The following is a 17,949-nucleotide window of genomic DNA, read 5'->3' on the forward strand; positions in this document are numbered from 1 at the left end:
ACGTGACTATTTCAATTCAGGTATGCAGAAAGAACTAAAAATTATATGGTGCATTTATTTTAAAAGAGGAGACTTGACGTTAGATTGTAGTTAGATTGAGATGTTACTTCAGCACTCTGCAACCCCAAGCGTTAAAAACGTCATTGCCCAAGTACATCAACAGGGGACAGGAAGAAAATTCTGTGTCTTGATGAAACCTCTGTTGCCATCTGTCTTGTTCTCCTTTCTCCCACTCCAGTCTTGCACTGTCGCTTGTCTTTCTCCCTGCCCAATCTTGTTTAGCCACATTCCAGCATGAAGGGGATATAAACCAGATGAAAGTCTGTTCAGCTAAACCAGTTTGGTATCTGAACTACTCAGAACTTTTCATCCCTGTTTCTGCCTCTTTTGTACTATTTCAAACTAGAGCTGCCCACAGATTCTGTACATCTAGGATGAGCCTGGAGGTATACCCCACATTCCTCAGCAGCTCAAGATGGACCTTCAAATTTTTTTGACATCTACAAGAAATTAGAATTATTTTACAATCTGCTCAGTTGTAAATACTTTATTAACATGAAGTCATTCCTGAGAGGTCGGGAGCTCCAGCCTGTTTACGGCAGTGATGAGCTGGAGGGCTCTCAGGGGTGCCCGGGTGCCCCCAGTATAATCTGGCCACCGAACTTCAGGGTAGGCTGAAATTATTTCATTCCTAGACAACAGTGTTCACTCTCTACTTGGATGGATGATGTTAAATCACGTCTGTCAGAGATGACATCCCTGGGGCAAACATGAATACTTCTGAAAAAAATTATTTTGCTTTTCAGAAAGATCATGTTCCACAAAATATCAGCATATAGAAAACAGTATTAAAATGAAAAGAGTTTTTCCCCTGCTTTTGCTTTCAAAGACTGCATCCCATTCTATCATATCTACCAAGCTGAATAAGATAAACATCAAAGTTTTCACAAGAAAAGTAAAGCTTTGGCAATGCAACTCTTAAGATGCAGTACTGCAGTATTGCCATGCAGTATTGTCTTTTAATATTAGGAAAAAGAAGGTATTTTAAACAGGCAAAAAGGTATATACATCCTAACTTTGCATCCATTTGTTTTGGAAGCACATGAACCCCAGCTACCAGAAGACCAGAAAAGGGTAAGCAAGAACAGTTTATTACATTATTAAAATGTAGTCAGCACAATATTGTTACCAGAAATTTATCTCTCTGCACTTTGTTCAAACCACTAAACCAATTACAAAAGAGGAAGGGCAGGAAGAAGCAACCAGAGCCTGTGCATATCAAGACCACCCTCGTTGATATGAATCTGCAAAATACCATTGAAGTGGAGCTCTCAGGGAGTCCAGCTGCTGCTGAGTACCTGCATGTCTGTCCAAGAAGTGCACAACCCGAAACCACCCACTTCACTGCACTTAGAAGTCAATGGAAGGATGCCAATTTACCCGGATGCACCAAAGTTTTCTTCTGATGGCAAGACTGTAACACTTCACAAGAGATCTTCTGTACTGTTCTCAGTAATCCCTATTTCAGTTAGCGTTACCATCATCATGAATTACTGTACTATGGAAGTAAAAGGTATTTTTGAAGGAGATAGGAGTCAGTTTTCCCATCAGATAAGAATTTATCCCAAATATATATTCCCAAATATATCAGACTGACTGACAAAGATTCAGAAATCCATTTCAGCTTGATGTTGCTTCTGCTCCATCATATACCTGCATACTTATCCAAATACTGCAGAACCAAAACACACTCATATCATGGCAGCTTATACATTAAATGGGAGTATATAAGTCAAGAATTCAAAAGCTCCATGTAATGTATAGGTTAGTCAGGGAAATGGTTATGGGATTATTATCCCTGTATCTACCAAGAAAAAAGAGTATTTTTGTTGCAACATGTGATAGTTCTGCCTGCTGCTACAAGATCCCAGCACCTGCTGTGCTTACAATCACTACTTCAAAACCAACTTCCCCTCAAAACAATGGGACATTACCAAAATTAGAAACTCACATCCTGTCATGCTTTCTTAGTGTTGGTTACCTAAATAATAACAGCACTTCAAAAAGTAGGGGTTTTTGGCTTTCTTCACTGAAGAAAAGAAAAAAAACGAGAACAAACCCTTAAGCATCTTTCCAATGCATCTTGTAGGACAATTTCTATTCTTCAGATGCACAAATGAATAATGAAAAGCAGCAGTGAAGTTACACTTTTTAGACATTTTTTATTACAACTTTGTTAACGAGGTGCCACCTTTCTCTCTCCCTTTTTAAACAAATAGAGAAAAAAAGAAAACTATTAGGAGTGGTCAAAAATCTATTAACAAAAATCTTGGGAAAATATCAGTAATCACAAATTGTTCATTTCCCTGAAATGTATGGAAATATTTTAATGGCCAGCTCCCTAAGGATCACAGCATCATTTCTGACAAATGAGAGAAAGAAGAGGAGCAGACCCCCTAGTCATGTTGGGCTCCCTTTCTCTGATTCAATGAACAGCTAACTATTTACTTACTGGAATAACTTCAGCAGAAAAGAAAATTAAGAAATATGATTTGATTCTCTATTGAAGTGATTAACTGGAGCAGGGATTTAAACATGCCATTCTACATCCCAGGTGAATGCTGCCCTAGTTACTCAGCCATTTGTTATTTTAGCTTATAGAGTAACTCAGTTGTTTAGGCTGCCTCCCTCTTCCTCCCCCACTTTCCACAAAGAGCATCTGTACAGCTTAGTTTGCTCCAAGCTGAACAGAAATTCCAAAACCTCATTTTTTTTTCCAAATAAACAAAATTCTTGTTTTCTGGCCAGCCTTATAAACAATAATGAACAATGACCAAGTTCTTCAAATATGGGGCCAAATTCAGCAAATCAATAATGCGTTTAAACGTGCACATAAGTAGTCCCAGGTGTAAAATTAGTTGCTAGAGCAGGTATCTACAATTAAATTTCTCCATCAGGGTGGCCTGGTTTCCAGAGTACTTGCAGCCCCAATGAATGATAACACAATTTGAAAGGGCTCATCTCCTACAAGGTTATTCCTATGTTAACAGCCCTTTATCAGCCTTGATCCCTAACTATAGGCATTCATTTTTAAAACATGGACTGTTTAATGCACACATTCAAAGTTTCCAGTTATTTGCATTTTTTAAGCATAAAGGTTTTGGTTCTTTGATAGTCTTTAATCCCCAAATCACACAACTGAAAGCTAAGCTAAGCTACGGTCTACTTTTGCAGGTCTCCAGTCACAATAATAGTGGACCAACCCTGAAAAGTCACCATGACTGTCTTGTTAATTTGTCTCGGGAAATAGTGCAACTTGTAGAATACTTATGAAAAGATAATAATTTACTGTGGTAAATTAGGGCAAAGGAGTGAAATACAGAAAAAATGTGATAAAAGTAGGCATAGTACATAATAGTCAATAAACTCTGCAGATTTAAGTGAACAATTCATTTTTATTTGGATTCTTATTCATACATAGCCTTGTTTACTCTGTTCTCGTAGTGCAAGGGGACTCTCAAATGACACTTTCAGCCACCGATAACTTGAGTAATTTACATGAGTTGCAGTGAAAATGGTAATTTGCCTTTCACTTTTGATAATTATGAGGAAACCTGTGACCTTGAAACACAGTTCCTTCCTCTTTCCTTGCTAATTCCTACCCACCTCTTGTTAGCCAAGGGAGTCAAGAAAGAGGCTGAAAGGAGACTGAAAGGGAATATTCATATAACTACCTATTTTCCCCATTTTGCCTCATTCTTTGAGGGTCATCTGTGGCTCTTTCACTGTTGCTGACATGCAAGTAAGACCCAGCTGTCAGGGTTCATCTCTTTGCCATGTCGTGAATAAGCCTGCAGAGATACTGCACCACCAGGGCACCTCGGCGACTTCTTCCCCTGCAGGCAAAGTGCATTTTCTGCTTGACATTTCCTAACTGCCAGAGGCTCAGATAACAAAAGCCCTATATCCACCCTACGTCAAAATGCCGAAAGCGTTTGGGGCTGCAAAAAACAAGTGCGTGCAACAAGACACGATCTCCCCTGCTTTTCATGAAACCCACAGAAAGAAGCTCCTGTTTTATTATTCATGATGAGTTACTTGCTGCATCCTCTCTATCTTTCTTGAAAGCTTGGGCGAAAGATCTTTCTAACCGAGCACACTGACATATATGAACCTATCTGACTCCCACTAACAGAAATAAAAAAAGAATAGATGTACTATAATCCACCACCACATCAAATCAGGGTTTCCAAAGATGTAGGTGTTTAAAATACACCGCATTCAAATGCAAAATGAAGACACTGCCTTCTGCAACCAAAAGTATGCGTTACGGTTATGGAGTTGGATTAGCATGACCTGTACTTGTCGGGCAGGTGGAGAGGTTTTAGAGAGCTCCTTTCATCATACTGTATCTCTTAGCACTTCTCAAAATACTGACTTTCAAAGAATATAACAAACAAATTTTCAATTTATTATCAAATTAGTTAATACAGATAAGACGTGTGCTTTCCACCTGTTAATTTAACAGAAGCTCTATTCTAGTCAACAGGCTGACATCACATGAACAAAGAAAATGCCTGTATCTGCCAGTGCCGGGTTACTCAGCTTCAATTTTATTTCCTCTCTTTTGTATTTCTTATTATCCCTTTACCTACTGCACAAACTGAACGCACCACATGTCTTTGTTTCTTAAAAAACCAAGCCAAAATTGTAACATAATAGAGCCTTGTGTCTCAAGCTGCTGATAAGCAGGGTCAAGATACTAATGTACAATGTATTAAACAGGATGAAAATGCAAACAGCTCAAATGGTCCAAGAAGTTAGATTCCCTACAAGGGAAAAATATCTCCAGAAACCTGGAAGTCTTTCTTGCTTATTCCTTTTTATTTGCTTTGCTTTCTTTGATGTTAACAGCTGTGGTTTTTTCTTCATGCTTGCTTGTACGAATGATGAAAGTTAGTAAACTATATCCATAGTCTCTCCATAGTGCCCTTGTTAGAAAATACAGCCTATTGAACTTCAGAAAACAAAATGCTGAATTTATTTTTATATACAAAAATGTCAACAGGTTTTTTATCTTGTTGTAGTGATGCTTCTAAACTGAAATATCAGTGAAAAATATGATATTAATTTTTCTGGCTTGAAAGGTAGCTTCAATTTAATCTTACATTTTAAAGATGCTATGGGATGGTATATTGCCATATAAATGACTCTGAATAAGGCCACAGCCTTACACAACACCTGGTGTATGTAGCCAGTGGTGATACTGGGAAAAAACATTATTCTATAATCTCAAAACTGAGAGCAAAAATTTGACACAAGATTTTGTCCTGGTACTGCTGCATCTAAGAGAGTTTCTAGCCTGTGGCTGGTTATTTTATTTATATGAGTTTGCCATGTCCCTGATTAACTTAGACCAAAAAGTGATGGTTGTGAAACTGATTACTGGCCGAGTTTACTTGAGAGAATTTTTGTAGCAGAAGACCAAGTTATAGGGTCTCTGCTTTCTATACTCATCCTCAGGAAGAACTATTACCGTCTTACTGATTACTCTGGTCTTTGTACTTCTTTCACAAATGTGTACCATGTACATATATTGAAATATTTGTCTAACTTAGAAAAGTTCTTCAAAGGTAGACACGATGTCTTCTTATTAGGAATCATCAAGATTTTTTTCTGATTTTTTTTTTGCTTTTCAGAAGTGTAGTTGTGGAATGAACAAATATTTATCTAAAATATCTCTTTTAAGGTTTTAGATTTTTCTTCAAAAAAGCAAATACTTAGAATACTTGGCTTAATAAAGTTGGGTCTGTTTCAGCAAAAAATTCCACGTATTCCAGAAAAAACCTCAATAATAATATGGTTTTATTTTCACATAAATGTTCTGAAAGAAAAACACTAGTTGCTTTCTGCCTAACATTGCTTCTTGCATACAACCCGGAGGTGTGCTGAGCAAAAACCCAAGAAAGAGCTGGAAATACGCCTCTGAGCTGGGGTAGATGTTTAAGTCCATGACTTCAGGGCAGACCAGGATTTTAACCCTAACAACCTAACAGCTATCTCATGTCAGGAGAAAAGCCTGCCTAGGCCAGCGTCACGTCTGGGACACTAATCTGCTGCAGACTTTCAGCCGGGAGTTCAGGCATCCCGGGGTCAGGCAGGGACCACCCTCCCAGTGCCCCCACCCCACCCCGTCTGTCAGGAGGCATTAAATTAATGCCACAGCATAGTTAGGGCTGAAAGAGATACCTCCAGTGCTCAACCGGCTGTAGTCTAGCATGGACTAGCTGCCATAATCTTTCCTGAGATCAGCCGTATCAGTTGCATGTACGCAGCTAAGTGCCCGTCTCTGGTTTTCTCGCTGTACAATCCAGATCCTAAACTCAGTCTTCATTACTAACAAAGCCCTTTAAATTGCTCTCTGTCCCAAGTGCTTCTGAATTTATGCTGTGCTGCTTACTTAGAAAGGTGTGTATTTTGGTGAGTGAATTGCAGGAGGCAGAGCTAAGCCACTGTTTCTGGTTCACTGATAGTCATCTGTGTACAACCGGGAGCATTACTGCTTAACTTGAATTGTCCTTCAAACACAAAAATGTTCATCCAAATTATTTTAGTACACATTTTTCACATCTTCCAGTTGAAGGAAAATATAACCTGTGTAGTTAGTGACATACCTTGCTTCTCCTATTTTAATACAAAAGAGATGGAGATGAGAAAAAGGTCCAGGCAACAGCAACCATCCCCACCCCCAACCTCGTAATGTGATTAGGTAAGGTTTCCTTGGAAGATGGAAATTTTCCAGACCAAAAATAGAGGTTCCATACAACTTCAGGCATTTAAATTTGCATGATTCGTCCTTAATATGTGTGGAGGGTTTTTTTTTTCCAAAGCGAGATTCAAATACAGGACATAATCCCAAGTTGAAATAACAGTGCTGACTTGTTTATTTATTTATATAAGCTATATTGTTGGCATTTGGGTTTAACTGGTTTTGGGTATACTTTAAAATGCCGAACAAAAATTCTAACATCACCGTGGAGAAAAAGTCCTTACCACATGAATGGAAAACCTTATTCAAAGCACAGATATTTCCTGTTCTTGGTGTAAAGAAGAAAGGATTTGTTTACTCAGTGACTGTGTTGTTCAATGAAGGCTCTTATTAAAGTTTTATTAGTATACCACATTAAGAAGTAATTACCACACCTCTGTTTTAAGCTGCAGAAGTTTTACTGGAAAAGAATACGTACTTTCAGGTAAAAGTTACTGTTGCTGTGCTGTTAGCTTGGAGAGAAGGCTGTATCTCTAAATTCACACAAATCCACATACTACTGCTAATGATTATACTGTACGTCCAGAATTTCTGTAACTCAGTGTGCAGAACAACTTAAATATTTTAATTAGGAAAGAGGAATCAAACAACACAATAACCAATTAAAAAAACCTTTAAAAATGAGAACTAGAGATGGGTTTAGGGCTTCTTGTTCTCTCTGCCGTCAAGGCCATTCCTAAGTTCTTTTTCCTAACGAATTGCCTGGAACTCCACCACTCATAGCGAGTTTCAGACTTTAAAGGCATGCAGTAATTTAGACTAAATGCAAAGAAGTATACCTCAAAGAAATATTCATAAAACATTGTTTCTGCCTGAGGTATGTCTGAAGATTTAAGATAAGGCATTTAGTAACAGTTAAAAAGTATAACCCTGAGGAGTAATCTGATAAAAAGCTCAGGTCAAGAAAAAACATGTTTCATTTGGTTACGCTTCCTGGAAATACACTCATTGTGCTCCTAAGCAGCAGAAACCCCGGCAGAGTGGTTGTGGTATTCGGTACAGCCATAGACTCTCAGCACAGCTGACACACACCAAGCAGAATTAATCAGCAATTAATCAGCAACATCATTACTTTCTTGTGAAAACAATATAATAATAAAGTAATATGTAACCAAATACGTTTCAGATCTAAAGCCAAAATGGGGAGTCGATAAGGAGTTTGTATTTTTTCAAGAGGAACATATAATATGAATAGTATAAATAATAAAGTCAGTGAAGGTACTCCCTTTTGTTCATGAAATCACCATTGATGCACAGCGATGTCTATCTATTTCTTTGAGATAGCAATGGAAGAGGTTTTAATTCTATTGTACAACTGCAAAATGTTGCCTTCGATCATGTAGCTTAATTATACTTTTTCTCCTCCTGCTTGGGAGTGAACGGACAGCTTTGCCCAAAGGTACAGCATGTGAGAATTTGCAGTGTGTCCGTTTCTTGTTTTACACATACTGGGGTATACTGTTAGGAAACATGTTTTCTGACAAGGAAATGCTGACTTCTGTGAAGGACTACCAAAAGGGAACACACACAAGACAGACCTTAGGCATTCGGATACTGAGCTTCTACAGGAGTCACCAACCTGGATACTCTGGCACCTAAAGTTTGCTGAAGGGAAAGCATGGGATAATATAAGCACAAGGCTCATGATTTTAACATGACACAGCCTCCCGAGTCAGCAGAACAAATCTCGGGAACTATTGCTCATAACCCTCTAAAAATTTGTATTTACAGGGTTAACATACAAACATGAGATGGCTTACAAAATAAGTGCAGTTAGGTAATACCTACATTAATACTATGATTTCCACATTTTCTCACCACATTTTCTCATGTGCCAGATCCTGGTACCCTTGTGTAGGGCTCCAACACCCCTCAACGGTGCCCATGAAGGCACACAACAAGGGCCATTTTCAGGTGACATGGTTCTTTTGAAGTCACTTGAGAATAATGTATTAAAATTATACTGTATTAATTCTCTAGAAACCAAAACTGTAATTGGCACTTCATAAAACAGAAAGACACAGCTCCAGTCCAAGCAACCTAAGAGATAGTAATGGAAAGGTCACTGAAATGAGGGGATGGAGAAAGGAGACTGAAGAGCATTAGTTTGCAGTTTATAGTAATTTGCTTAGATACTTATGTTTTCTCAGGTTAGGGTGGTTTGGGTTGGGGGGGGGGGTGGGTGTATTTTAGTTAGATCCAAGATGTAAATTATTTTCATACCAGGTAAAACTTCAGTTCAGACTTGGTGCAAAGAGAAACTATTCACCATGTACCTCTGGTTCAGTTGTCATCTGTGTGGATTTTGATGTCATGTATGCTGTGTGTGGATGTGGTGAAGTGGTATTGTCTGGCTATTGTTTGTCTATATTTCCACTGTTGTTAATGTTCTTTCTTTCTGTTTTACCCCTGGGAATCAATGAATCTATGCTTTAGACATAGCTGCGACTACACTGCATTGCAAGTGGAAGCAGAGATGGAGAGGGTATCATAACGTTATTCTCTGAAAACTAACCCCAGTAGCTAATGCTGGGGTTGCAGAGTGAGAGGTCAGTACTGAAGAGAAACGCTTTAAACAGTTAGATCAGAAATGACATTTCTTCTCCATTTAAATGACATTGGAGCAATTAAATGTGGCCCTATAGAAAATTTGCTTAAGGTGCTGCTACTATGTGACTTGTCTGAATTAGAAAGTTCATCTTAAGAAGCAATGCCAAGATGCGAGTACAACCAAGGTAGATCTGTTCTGTGATCCCTCCAGCCACTCACCTCACACTGTGCAAGCCCCATCAAGTCAGATTTTACTACCTATGAACCTGTTGTTCTGGTATTTGCACAGAAGATGCTTTATAATTGCTCATCTAAGGCCCAGTTCTACTCTGAAATATTTTATTGCCTGCTATGATAAGAAGTGTTGATCGTTTGGCTGCAGACAATTCCTAGACACAATTTTCTTATCTTTTCTGTGTACTACCTAATCACAGGCTTATTGTAAAACCATACTCAAAGCTAAGGATGAGGAAGAAGAAGAAACAAAGACATAGTACAAGACAAAATGGGGTTAATCAATAGCAATCTCCTCCTGAAGATGACCCCACAAATCATTTCAGAATGGGGAGGTGAAACTCAGAGAGCTTCACAAAAATTGTACCCTCCCTTTCCCCGTGCTCACCATCGGTCATCTTTTAAGTTAAGGCTCCTGTCATCTAACACTTGTATGTTACTAGAAATTACATAACTTCTGGCTTTCATTTAACCAGAAAATCATATAAAATACATATTTTCCAACCACGTGCTGGCATAGTTGATACATTGCCATAATGGATGGATGTTGTTTTAATTAAAAAAAAGAAAAATCAAAGAAACTGGATTAAATTAACTAGATGTTCAAGTTTGCTGATGACAGAACTGAAGTAGATTATTTTTGCGTACCAAGTATGGAATAATGCAGCAATAGCTGCATAGTTTAAGTATTCTTATTGTAAAGATATACAAGTGAAATGAAAGAAGACTACAGCAAAATAAGAATATGTTCCACTAAGAAATATAAAGTTTGGTGTGACAGTAAAATCTGTGGTCATATGCAGTTTCATCTTTGATCACAGAATGAAATAATATATGAAATAATTTTACTTATGAAATAATTAGCAGCATATGAGAGAAGATGGTATTTCTGTTATTTCCTGAGACAGTTGCTTGGGAAACTTTTAATTTCCAGCCAGTTCAGTTATATGATTCTTTAACACTGCAAAGCCTAATGGGCCAATTCAGGCTTGCACCGAAGAGACAGCCCTCCAGATCAAAGGGCAGATAGCTTGCAAGCTCTGCAGCGTAAGATGATCGTTTGGTTGCCAATCTAATTTACCAGGGCTGAAATTGCTTTGCAGGGGAACATACAGGAAAATACAGAACATTTGTTTATGTCAGGCTGCATGATGCAATTTGCTAGAGTTATCACATTTAGCAAAACGTAGAAGTTCAAGCCAGAGAACAACAAGCAGTTACTGTCTGGTATCACTCAAGTTAAAAATCAGTGCCCTCATTTAGGTATTGAAGGTTACAAGCTGCCCTTCTGGCTTTCAATCAATCAGTCTCTTAAACTGGAGTCCCTTTGTATTTTCACACTGGGGTCTTTGGTATTACTAAAGCATTCCACTGTCAAAAAGCAGAGTTACCCTTGGCAACAAGTTTTTTTGGAGTTTTTACTTCCCTATCAGAGATTGCTCTGAAACTGAACGTGAAGATTAACTAGCAGCTGCTGGGGTGCTCTAATACAGGCCTTTCTTTAACTGAAAAGAGGCTCCCTTTTCCGAGGGGATCAACAATGGAAAACTTTGGTGCTTATATAAAAATATGCCCAATGTAACGCTTTTTAGTTAATGCTAAATAATTAAGTTTTTTCTGGTGATATGCTTGGCCTGTTTTCACTAGTCACATCCGAACTTCAGTGCCAAAAAGTTACATAGGGTTATGGTTGAGAAAAATCCATTTTTCCTAAAGGCAAATTTAAAATAAAAAGTTTTATTTTGCAATTTTTGTTCCTATCACAGTCTCTTCTGTCCCCTGACCTTTTTGGTGGGACACGTGGCCCCTGATTCATCCATCTGAGAGCTCCATATCTAATACAGACTGGTTATCTGGGTTCTCTCTTCAGTCGATGGAGAGAGAGACTGAACCATACAGGGGATGCTTGAGCTCATGTATTTCAGACACCTCCCCTAGGATGACACAAACGGCTATTTTTGCCACTTTAAGGTCATTTAAGCGGCTGGCTCAGACCTGTAGATAAGTCAAGTTAGATGAGAGGAAGCCCATCTTCGTGGTTGGAAATTTACTGTCTTTAATATGTTGCCTGAGTTTAACTTAGTATGCATGAGGTGTACTTAAGAGATACTGAATTTTGACCACATAGTCTAATCCCCCGCATGGGGCTTCTTCCCCATTTCAGCAGCGCTAAACCATTCTCATAAGCAGGTTCAAATAACGCACACGAAAGCACTGCTTTATACAGGCATCCAAACGTTTAAGAGCTTCCTCCCTTCCAACACCAAATGCTCCATTAAAAGAGTTCTCTTCAGAATCTGAAGTATTCTATGTTCTTGAGCACATCTGCATTGCAGCCTTTCTGCCAGTATTTCTCTGACTATACTAGTTTCAAAAAAACCCAGAAAGTTTGGAACTATAGGAAAATGAGTAATTCTTAGAGAAAAGACATGTAGATACAGCCAAATGACCCTACTACCCAATTGTATTTGTTATTTTATATAAACCATTTTTTCTACTCTTAACAGTGAAATTCAATGTCCGACATGTTTCTGTCTATGGGGATTATTACTACTGAAGCCCGGGGAACTTTCCCTGAGGAAAACACAGTGTATTTCAAAGAAATTAAGAAAATAAAGAGGGAAAATTTACAGTGTTCAAACTAGCATGGACATGCTACACACCGAAGCTGGAAAGCTTCACGCAAATCGATGGTTCGTCTGGCATGTAGAATATACATACCATTCCTTCACCAGTAAATACTGTAAATTTTCAGAAGTTTACACACGGCATTAAACAATTCGTCAGGTGTAGTGGGAGACCACAGGTATACAGAATTCACAGAAAATCTAGAGACAGTAGAGGAAATACTGTATCTTAAGGTTTTTTTAATTGCAGTGTAAAAAACAGTGGAGCACATGCGAGACCTACGGTTAATGCAAAGCTAAAGTAATGAATCTTTAGCAGATGCAGTTACATTAATAAGCAAAATACAATTAAATTAAACAAATGGAAGACATGGAGTATTGAAATCTAAGCTAAAGAAACCCTGTATCTGTAGAACCACAAGTAGAAAGAGCAGTAAAAACAAGCTTTGAACATACAGCAAAAGCTGTATTTACCGAAATACTGGGAAGTATTTCTCATGAATGTGAAACAAATTTTCATTTTCATGCTGCTGGTAAATGTCTGGGTGATGCCAGCTCATGGCAAGAAAAAATAAATTCAGAAAATAGGCAGAAAAAAAAACCCATAAACAAATAGTCTTACAAACTGTCGAAGCAGAGAGGGATGTGTCAGCACACATATCCACGCACACTGAAAATCACGAAAATCAGACATCTCGACGGTACAAGAATTAAAGGATCTCAGAAGCTCCAGCGTGCTGCCACTGAGTAACTTCTTTTTTAAACCAAAAGAGCAATAAGAAAGAGACTTTTAACACAGGCGATTTGCAAGAGGGAGAGTGCTGCAGAGACGCCCCTTTGCAGCACGTGCTCCTCTGAGTAAGCACCTCTCGCTCCGCGAGCCCCGGCTGCCGGCCCTGGCGTGGCAGTGACTCTGCCTGCACGGGCTCTCCGCACCCGGGGAGCTGCCCTCCGCCTGGCTTCAGCAGGGAGACAGAAACCTTTTCATGCAGAGGTCGGCGCATGGACATGCCTGTGTGTCTGCTCTACCAGCGGGTCCCTCCCTCCCTCCCTCTCTCTGAGAGGTCCTGCTGGAGCGGAGGTCCTTCCCCAGGTGCAGTCGGTGAAACCAAGGAACTTTCTTTAGGGATGCGATTAAGAGGCACATTCAGGACCAGTCAGAATACCGATATTTACAGAGAACTGCAAAAATCCTAGCAAGAAATAACCTTAAACCCATCTCCGGAAAGTCTGGGCTAGGAGGTGGAATGCTTTTTTTCTAAGAAAGCTACTTCTGAGAAAGCTCCCGGCTAACTTCCGTACGTAAGAAAAGTAAAAATCCCTGTAGGGTAGTAAGCCTGAGGCACATAGCACAGCCTGAAGCTCAAAGCAGCAAAACAGGCCAATGCACATGTAGCTGCAGGAGGATTTTGCAGCCAGGCAGCGATGTGCACTCTCCCACGCGAAGAGCCGGCAGGGTCCACCGCTCCAGGACCACTGTGGAGCCATCCTGCAAACAGCTGACTTGAAGAAAGATAGTTGCCTGCGATTACCTCCAAGCAATCTCTTTCATCTGTTCCACATATTGTTATTTTCAAAATTGACCTATTATCCTGATAGTTGGTTCTGCTAACAAAAAACACGTGGGAGGGAAAATCAGTAGAAGTTTAACAAATTTTCAAGCAGCCACCATTCAGCCAGGTAGGCAGCTTGAAGCTGAGCAGTGATGTACTCTGTCAGAGTCACAAAACCAGCTCGGTGCCTGGTGTTGGTTGTAATGTGAGTAACTCTTATCACTATTATGCCTAGCTATTGAGAAATCATCTCGTTTTGTTTCATTGCTTAGCAGGCGTAATGTTATTGTGAGTTATTTCTCCAGGAGTTCCCGGAGGCATCGGAGAAGATCTCGTAACAGAAGGCACTGTAGAGACATGTAGGAAGATGCAATCTCTTCCCTAGGGAAGAAGTTGCAAGAGATATGAAACAAAGGAAGATTAAACAGAGAAGTCCTAACCCTGGCTGGGTGCCCCGTTATCGCAGTGAAGCTCTGTTCTCTATTGGTAAATGCAGCATAAGGAGAAACTACTTATCCATGTCCTTATTCTACCTATGAGATGAACGCAAGATTACAGTCTTATCTCTTGCACAATTTACATGTCATGTAGTGCAGCTTGATCAAGAACAGTCAATGAAAATATGCTGTTTCTCATTACCTGAGGTTCTTGGAAAGTAGCATGAATATTACGTAAAGAGAAAGAAAAGACATATGATCTTACATAATTTACCTTCGACTAATTTTGAGATCTCTTATGCTAGTTATTTCTTTACCTTGTGTTAACAGAAGAACCCAGACCTTCCAATCGTTACCCAAACAAGCCTTTTGATTCACTTCAAATCAACAGCTTGCTCACGCAAGCAATCAGGTGGAGAACCGTGCCTGAGCTACCCGGAAGGCAAAGGCAGTATATTGGGACATCTGCAAAACAGCTTCTCATCGTCCAGGGAGTCATTCAGTTTGGGGGATGTTTTTTCCATGAGAAAAAAAAGCACAAAAGAGGAAAAAGATGTGGTCCTGACATCCACACTATCCAGCATCAGAAATGTTTTATTTGTACAAGCGCCAGTCTGGTCCCATGGACCGATGGCCCATTTCCACCTGGGGGACTTCTGTCGTGCTCCTGGCGCACACCCTCCTGTTGAGTGTCACCAAAAGAGATTCAGTTCACGAGCTCCACGACTGCTCCATTGCAGTAACCACGCTGAAGTAAGCAAGAATAACTTCAAGATTCACTTCAAAAGCGTGCTTCTCATCCAAACTAAAACACTACTGTAGGTGCACCCTAAGACCAAGTGTTATCACTTACCCAGCTGTAGAACCACTAGATTGTATTTACAAAATATATTTTTAAATGCTTTGAATATGTTCTGCCTGACAGCATGGAGGTACTCTTTTTTAAAATAATGCATGGTCAATGGAAGTTAAAAAATCCTTTTTAATTTGGAATCTGGATTCCGAATCTGGCATTCGTTAACCAGAGATGATTAAATGTCTTGGCCTCTGCCTTTAATGACAGGTCTAATTTTTTCTCAGACAGTTTCGTTCATTAAAATATTGTGCTTTCCTGATGAGACTGGTATTTTTAAAAATACGTTCTTATAAAATGCTCAGAGCAATTTTCAGGAAGAAAGGAATGACAGAGAATAGCTGAACAGTATCAAAAAAATTCTTATTGTGGCTGTTGCACCCACTTGAGACTCCAGCTCACCAGCAGATTTACAGACACGCACAGCCAAGCGCATACTTCCACGGTATTGATGGCACACATTGTCCCACAAGAGCTGAACTGCACTTCAGTGCTCCACAAAATCATACAGGAGGATAGAAATGGCCAAAGTCAGCTCACATGTACACTACATAAGTAGACTGAATTATACCTGAGATGAATTTGTACCATTTTCTAATTTTTTTTTTCTGTCTGCAAAAATGAGATGTGTAGGTTTGTATGAAAACAGTGCTACAGAAGGAATCCAGAATCAACATCTACGTAAGTATTTAACTAGCACAGACAGTTTGATCAGGCCAAATAATTCATCTGTCTTCCCCTTTGTGAAATTCAATCTTTGTTTGCATAGCTAATATCCTCCTGAGTAGCCATAAGCCCCATCCTTTTGTATCAGTAAGCTTTAGGAAATGTTTAATCTGTTTCCAAGAGCGCACAGATACAATTCCACAACAACCCTCTGTGTGTCATCTACAAAAGTCACGTATATGAAAATATAAGTTGTGCCCCTGAACAGAAATGCTAAGAAAGTGTTCCTACATAATTCTTCTCTCTTTCTGTAATCATTTTTATCTCTCTAAACAAATTAGAGAGATAAAACTCTTTTAAGCGGCAAGATGAAATTTGTTTGCTTTTCTGAAGGTGGAAAATTGCTGCAGATTCTACTCTAATTTTTAACTTTATAAAAAAAAAACCAAATAAATTGCTGATTCCAAAATATGATTTCTAAAATTATAATATTCTTTATACATCATCATAAAAATAAAGAATATAAAACTATTCCGAAAAATTAGTCAGTGTATTTTTGAGCTAAAATCATGTTTTAGCTTCAACCAACCAAAATTTCTTTTCAAAATGAGTAACTGTATGTGCAGTGAGGCAAAACATTTAAAAAATAAGTTCAGAAAATATAAATAATAAATAGTTCCAGAGAACTTTTTAGCAGAACAGCATATATCTACAGCTTCCACCAAACTTAACATGGAAAGCATGATTCTGATACTACCATTTTGAAGCGCTCTCACTCGAAAGCAGAAAGCTAGGAATCCTGACATACATACTGTATTACAAGCAAATTCTGCTTTTCATACAGATCTGTGAAAGTAGCTGTCATAAGTTTCAAATGTGATTAAAGATCAAGTACCTGAAGGCAGAAATTTGGACCTTGCAATTCTTCATTCTGATAAAGTGCGGAAATGCACAATATTTCAGAATAACTACAGGTATTTCTCAGACATGCACTGGAGATCATGTTAAGTTCTCTGAGTTAATTTAAAATTTCCGTCTTACTGAATGCATTGGAGAAATATGGCTGACAATAATCCAAAAAATGGAATAGAATTCTATACTTAAAAGCATTGATGGGGTCAAAGAAAGATAAAAATTAGGGCCAGAGCTATCTCACTGTGCTATCTTAAGCCGTCTAGAACAACAATAAGAAGTTGCTCTTTTAGGAGGTCTTCAGTATATTGCTTCTGGGAAGGAATGTGAGAACCATCTTTCCCCCAGCACTCTTAAGCTTTCAGTTCCAAACTGAAAGAAAAGCTAGAAAATGTGTTATAGGAAAATATGTTTATGCATGCGTGTTTTGAAATCACCTTGGATCCTGCTGAACCTTGTGTAGATGTTTACATACTTTCGTTAATTTTTAAATAAACTACAACATCCATCTCTGTTTTCATAATATTTGGCTTTTACACAGCTGAAAATAACGAAGTCTGTGCTCATGTGATGTAACAAGGCATAACTCCACTGTGGTCATCGCAAGAGAGGTGACTGGAATCAAATATTTGGCCCTTTATTTGACCGAACTTCACCATTTAATTATTTTTTAATCAAAAGTTACAGAATCACAGAATCACAGAATCATATAGGTTGGAAAAGACCTTTAAGATCATCGAGTCCAACCATAAACCTAACACTGCCAAAAACCACCACTACACCATGTCTCTAAGTACCTCATCCAAACGTCCTTTAAATACCTCCAGGGATGGCGACTCAACCACTTCCCTGGGCAGTCTGTTCCAATGCTTGATAACCCTCTCGGTGAAGAAAAATTTCCTAATATCCAGTCTAAACCTCCCCTGGCGCAACTTGAGGCCATTTCCTCTTGTCCTAATTCTCCTTGAAAAGAAATTCATGACATCTTTATATAAAAAAAGTAGAAACTTGATGGACCATGCTTTTAGACAATTTTACTTAGTCTTAGTCTTTACTTACTTAGTCTACAAAAATGTTTGCGAACAGAAATAATTTTCAACCTCATTTTCTTAAGGGAGAGAGGACGTAGGAGAAGAGAAAGAAAGGGGCTCTGTCACTGCGCGTGCCGGTTGTCAGGGCACACCAGAATCAGATCCTGGACACACACACACATACACTTGACCCATGTTTGTGAAGACAGACAAGAGGTCTTGTTTTCACTCCAGTAAGTAGTGAAACAGATTTTGAA

At 38.9% G+C, this 17,949-nt stretch overlaps 1 protein-coding gene across 1 annotated transcript in view; it reads right to left on the reverse strand.

The window, feature by feature from the left end:
• Positions 1-17,949, reverse strand: part of MOXD1 (monooxygenase DBH like 1) — a 54,358-nt gene that overhangs the window by 22,439 nt on the left and 13,970 nt on the right. The gene's annotated exons all lie outside the window — the stretch shown is intronic.

The sequence above is a fragment of the Mycteria americana genome, chromosome 3, assembly GCF_035582795.1.
Source record: "Mycteria americana isolate JAX WOST 10 ecotype Jacksonville Zoo and Gardens chromosome 3, USCA_MyAme_1.0, whole genome shotgun sequence".
Classification (NCBI taxonomy): Eukaryota; Metazoa; Chordata; class Aves; order Ciconiiformes; family Ciconiidae; genus Mycteria; species Mycteria americana.